This window comes from Erythrolamprus reginae, chromosome 1, assembly GCF_031021105.1.
Source record: "Erythrolamprus reginae isolate rEryReg1 chromosome 1, rEryReg1.hap1, whole genome shotgun sequence".
Taxonomy (NCBI): Eukaryota; Metazoa; Chordata; class Lepidosauria; order Squamata; family Dipsadidae; genus Erythrolamprus; species Erythrolamprus reginae.
Genome location: NC_091950.1, coordinates 330,624,884 through 330,631,079, shown reverse-complemented (window position 1 = coordinate 330,631,079; position 6,196 = coordinate 330,624,884). Strand labels below are relative to the sequence as shown.

The 6,196-nt window shown below is 44.3% G+C and overlaps 1 protein-coding gene across 1 annotated transcript in view; it reads left to right on the top strand.

Annotated features, from left to right (window-relative positions):
- Positions 1 to 314: 314 nt before the first annotated feature.
- Positions 315 to 6,196, top strand: part of PDE10A (phosphodiesterase 10A) — a 331,061-nt gene continuing 325,179 nt past the window's right edge. The window contains exon 1 of the mRNA XM_070733856.1: positions 315 to 615. The gene's annotated coding sequence lies outside the window, so the exon portion shown is untranslated. The remainder of the gene's footprint in view (positions 616 to 6,196) is intronic.

The window sequence follows — 6,196 nt, the reverse complement described above, 5'->3', positions numbered from 1 at the left end:
CCGCTGCGCCACCGGTTCCATCTCGCCGAATTGATTTCGCTGCCCAGCTGCTTCAAGTGTTAGAAGGAAGAAGGAGAAGAAGGAGGAGGAGAAAGAGGGAGAAAGAGAAGAAGGAGAAGGAGAAAAGGGAAGAAGGAGAAGAAGAAGAAGAGAAGGAGGAAGAACAGGAGGAGGAGAAATAATAAGAGGGAGGAGGAAGACCTAATAATGAAGGGTCCGATTGTGGGCACTCACAGTGCAGTCAACCTGCACTCGCCATACAGACCGATTAGAGAAACCGGACCAGAAGGGGCTCCAGATGATTCCGAGCTGTTTTGTTCGAAATCAGATTCGCTGGCCGCGGAGCATCTCCGGCTGGAACTGGCAGGGACGGTGGGAAAAGGCGAAGACTTATTTACGGCAGTGGCGCTTCTTACTTCTACCGGTGGCACCAGCAAAGACCGGATTCGGGACTCCTTGAGAGAGCGCCTCAACTCCAGACTTTCTCGGGGCGTTTAGCCTCTTCCGCCCTCCCATTTCGTTTCCTTCAGTCTTCAGGAACCGGAGGGCGAGCGTCTCCTTTCTTTCCAAACGGCCTCGAAGAGCGGGAATCCAGGTCGCTGCATAGCATAGGGGGTAAGTTGCTTAAGAGGCGGGAAAAGAAGCGTCAGCTTTAAGGAGGATCGGAAAGTCAAAACCACTCGGAAGGAAGGAAGCAAGGAAGGAGAAAGAAAGAAGGAGAAGGAAGCAAGCAAGCAAGCAAGCAAGCAAGGAGGGAAGAAAGGAGGAAAGGAGCAGGAAGGAAGGAAGCAAGGAGCAGGAAGGAAGGAGAAGGAAGGAAGGAAACAGGGAAGAAAGGAGGAAAGGAACAGGAAGGAAGGAAGAAGAAGAAGGGAAGGAACGAAGGAGGGAAGAAAGGAGCAGGAAGGAAGGAAGGAAGGTAGGTTTGAAGGGCAGAGGGGAAACCAAAAAGCAGATTTAGCCTGAGAAAACTAGCGACAGAGTAAGCATCAATAGCATTTTAGACTTATATACCGCTTCGTAGTGCTTTCACAACCCTCTCTAAAGCGCTTTACAGAATCAGCCGAGGTGGCGTGCAAAAGGCCGGCGCGCCGTGGGCGTTGCGAGTGTGTGCGCGCGCGTGTGTAAAACCGCGACCTCCTTTGGAGTTCCGCGGGAACCGGCTCCTCGATGATTCAGAAAAAAAAAATTAAAAATCCTTCGCTCGGGTGGTTTTACACCGAACATAAAAAACAAGAGCGTTGAAAGGAACCTTCTGAGGTCTTCTAGTCCAGTGTTTCTCAACCTTGGCAACTTGAAGATATTTGGACTTCAACTCCCAGAATTCCCCAGCCAGCGAATGCTGGCTGGCGAATTCTAAAAGTTGAAGTCCAAATATCTTCAAGTTGCCATGGTTGGGAAACACTGTTTTAGTCCGACACCCCCTGCCCGAAAGGGAGACCCTATGTACCGTATTTGGAGCAAGGGACTCTTTCCCAAAGCGTCCAATTTTCCCTTGGGGAATGGATTGGGGAATGGAGGAAACCCTACCGTTTAAGGCGCTCCTAAACCGCCACCCCATTCTCTCCAAAGGGTCCCGCGTTTTTCGTCCCGCACGTCCCACCTCCCGCTCGATTGAGAAGCGGGAGGGGCGCGTGCGCGTGTGAGGGGGCGCCAATAGCCAGGCAACCCGCCTCAGACGCCCCGGCTGCGCGGATGGGGTTGTGATTTGTAGGATTTCGCCACTTAGTCCCTGCCTCCTCTAGGCGCTCCAGCCACTCCAAAGTCTCTTCCCCTCTTTTTTTATTTTTTTTAAAGCGGCGGCTGTGTGGTAGTCCGCGGCGGTGCGCGCGCGCCTCCCTCTTCTCTCTCTCTCTCAGTCTCTGCCTCGCTCTCTCCTCCTTCCCCCCCCTCCGTCGCTTCCTTAGAGGTGGGGGAAGCCAATCCCACTCCCCGACCCCGTCCAGATGTCGAAGAAACGCAAAACTCCCGAGGGAGGAGGACCTGGCCTCCCTGAGGAGGAGGAAGAGGAGGAGGAACCCAAAACCCAGTTGGGGGGCAGCGAGGAGCAAGGTAGGGGGGGGGGTTGGTCTGTCACCTGCCCGGGGGTGGGGTGAGGTTGAGAGCTAGGGGAACTGAGGCGAGCGCCCCCCCCCCCGCTTTGGGAGTGGTTTGGGTCGTCCCAGGAGTGTGGCAGGTGACTTGCCCTATCTAGGCCAGGTTATCTCCACAAACTTGGATGCTCTTCCATGGTTGGGGTTGGACTTTTGGAAAAGAAGCGCTTGAAAGGGTGGGTGGCGGGCAGAGGGAAACCTGGGTGTGGGCGTCAGGGATCAAATGGACCGCTGATGGTTTTGTGCCCTTTGAAATGATTTCAGCCGTCAAATGGGATCTGTTCTCTCCATTGTGTCCTATCCCTAGCCCCTGTGATAAATGGGTTCACCATATTGGGAATTGAGAGGTATTCCAAGGCCTGGGAGATCAGGATCCCTATGTCTGAGATATATGACAAGAAACCCTATCTTATCCTATTTCCACTTTACCCTTCTTAGCCAGTCTTTGTTTTAATAGTGAGGTTTCAATGCTGTATACTTGTATTATGTTGGCTATAAATGTCATTGTATACTTGTATTCTATTTGGGCAAAGCTGACTTGTCCCTTTGCTGTATTTTCACCCCCTATGTGCAGGTATTAAGTGGGGAGTATAAGTTCCTGTGCATGTTAATAATACCTGTGTAGAAGCTGGTCCTCTTCACTTCAAGGGTGTCGGGCGCTCTGCGGTTGGGTTATCTTTGTTATTTCATGTCGCCACGAGTTTTGATCCCTTGGGTGGGGATTCTGTTTATCTGGGCCTAATATTAACTCAAAGAGCTGAGCCCCAATGTTTCAGACTTGATACCCCCAAAAATGGAGGAGGATATGTATGGATAAAAAAGAAAAGAGTGGCCCAGGCGTGGGTAGGAATGGTGGAGAACAAACAGAACATTCAGGGTTGAGGTGTTGGTATTGCACACCGGTGAATATTGAGGTATTGGTATTGCGCACCACTGAATATTGAAGTATTGGTATTGCGCACTGGTGAATATGTTTCTTTGTTCTCCCTGGCACAACTGAGGTGGGAGTGGGGGTTTTTCTTGGTGGTTCAGTTCCCTGGTTTCATGGAAGGCAATGTAAGGTATCCAATATGGACTCCTTCGTCTTAAGATGTTGTGGAACGAAATACTGCTGATGCTGTTCAGGCTTGTGGAAATTTCAGCTACTGACACAAGGCACTTGAGAGGGATGGAGGAAGGAAGGTTGTCTCTTACCTGGTGGTGGTGGGGATATCCAGTCCAGTTCCTGGTTTTCCCTTCAAGCATTCCCACAATGACGCAGCCATGTTGGCCATAGCTTTTTGCTTAGAAGTGGCTCCTAATGCCAGCTGTATCTGAGATTCTTTCTACGATAATGAAACAGTTATGACATCCATCCTTGCCCCACTTTTAATTTACCAACCACCTTCTGGCAAGTCCTCATTGTATGAATATTGTTCTATGCAGTTTAAAAAAAATCAAAGAAATGTTTGGCAGTGAATAATTATTTTACCTGATTGCAACCCTTCAGGTCTTTATGTTTTATGTGACTGCTACAGACCTGAAAATCAGAAATTTTCACCACCAGCAGAAATAGAAGTTAAAGGCCATTTATGTGGGTTCTTAGCAATGTCTATGGACACTGGCTGAGAATGTTGTCGTGATGCAGGTTTTAAGAACAACTGTCAATAACCTTTGGTTATTTAACAGGGAGCCATATTGTATTACGATTGCCTTCCTCATTCTGGGTATACATTAAAAGTTTGGTTGATATTTGCCCATGATTAATTACAGAAGGCTCATTTATCCTTTGTTCTTCTCATCTTTTTGCTCCTCTCTCTTTTATGACTGCCAAGAATACAGATTACGTTCCGGATTTGTCTCTTTGAAAGCTTACAATACATATAGGCTGCTATTGCAATATTGTAGAATTTAACTTACAATACCACTCTGGCTTGATTCATTATATTTATTTCTTTTAAAGGCCTAATGTTCTTTTTCTGAGGCATGAAAAAATACACATTGAAATTATTCAGATATTGTAGCCTACCCTATCATAAACAATTTTTACATGTGATTATAAGAGGTGAGTATTGCGGTTCCTCTGTCTCCCTTTCAGACATTATTTATAATAGTTTTATGCATTAACGTGAAACCATTTGAGATAGGCAGGCAGGCAGGCAGGCAGGCAGGCAGGCAGGCAGGCAGGCAGACCGACAGACAGACAGACAGACAGACAGACAGACAGATAGATGCAACACCATTTATATACCCAGGACATTTTATATCAGATTTTGTTTAATTTAGAGAAATGATCATTATAAATTCTGCTAGAATTTTTAAAATGTCAATAACTCAGTTCTATTACAGTTGTCTTCCTGCTTTAAGCACGCAACCACGACAGACGACTTTTTCCACAGGTATCAAGATATTTTGACCCTGTGTATTCAGTGGACATTTTCAACCAAGAAGAATTCTTATAAAGGAAATGGGACTTTGACATAGTCAGTCTTATTGGCAAATTTGTGTACAGAACTAGCAATTGGATAAGAACAATACACGATCCAAACCTCAATGAAATGTATTGGTATGGGCTCTGAAGTCAACCTGAGAATATTTTTAAACAATCTCATTTGGAATACCAAATTAAAAATAACCAAATAAATAACATCTGAACTTGTTGACAGTAAGGATAGGAAAAAGTATGTGACAGGAAAAAATTTCTACTCTACATAAATATATATGAATATATACAGTATATGTAGTCCATACTATAGCATGACAATTTGCCTCTTTAAAATGTACAATTTTTATTAGAGAAACATGTAATTGTTATATTTTGAAAAATGTATGAACTGCCCTTCTACAGTCAAACCAGCGCTCAGAATAGCATATGCCAATTATAAAACTAGAGTTAACCATATATAATAAGGTAACATTAACAACAGCTGAGAAAACAGCAGCCAATAATGCCAATTAGATGCAACGAGATTTGTTGAATTCTCAGGCAAGCAAAAGGCTGTTAAATAAATCCTAAACAATCTAGAAGTAGGATCTAGGCAGAAGAGACCAAACAGATCTTTTGATGAAGAAAGCGGTAGAATGGAAATGAAATAAAGTCTTCCTGGGTAAAGTCGTGTTGGGTTTTTCAATGGATTACAAGATTCTTTAAGAAATGAATGATAATCAAGATGGTTGTGAATAATGGCTGTAATATTTTTTTAACAACTGAGCTTCCATTAACATCCTAACTCATTTATTTTTCGATAAACCTTGCTTGTGCTGATTGAAGGTTATGTGATTTGTTGTCCAACTCATTTGAAAAACATCAAGATAAGGGACGTGGTTTTAGGTGGACTAAAGCTTATGAGTTTACTTTAGTTTATTGTCATTGCACCTCATACAGTGAAATTAAATGCCATCTTCAGTGTACATTATAACTATAAAAGTAAAACATAAACACATATCCTTCATATTTTGTACAATTGTATTGAAAACTTGATATTGCATTAATATACAGTAGAATTCAATGTAGTTACTGCCCTGGGATAGAAGCTATTTTTCAGCCTATTTGTCCTTGTTTTACTATCGTGTACCATCTGCCAGATGGTAGTACAGTGGTAACTCTACCTACAAATGCCTCTACTTACAAACTTTTCTAGCTAAGAACCGTGTGTTCAAGATTTTTTTGCCTCTTCTCAAGAACCATTTTCCATTTACAAACCCGAGCCTCCGAAACTGTAACTGGAAAAGGCAGAGAGAAGCCTCTGTGGGGCCTCTCTAGGAATCTCCTGGGAGGAATCAGGGCCGGAAAAGTTGGGGAAAAGCCTCCATGGGATTTTCTAGGAATGTCCAGGGAGGAAACAGGGCCTCCACTCTCCCTGTGGTTTTCCCAATCGCATGCATTATTTGCTTTTACATTGATTCCTATGGGAAAAATTGCTTCTTCTTACAAACTTTTATACTTCAGAACCCAGTCAAGGAACAAATTAAGTTAATTAGAGGTACCACTGTAGTTCAAAAAAAGGGTGACCAGGATGAGATAGAGCTTTAAGAATGTTTTGAACTTTCTTAAGGCAGCGGGAGCTATAAAGCTCTTCCAAAGAGGGGAGAGGACAATCAATGATCCTTTGGGCAATGACACT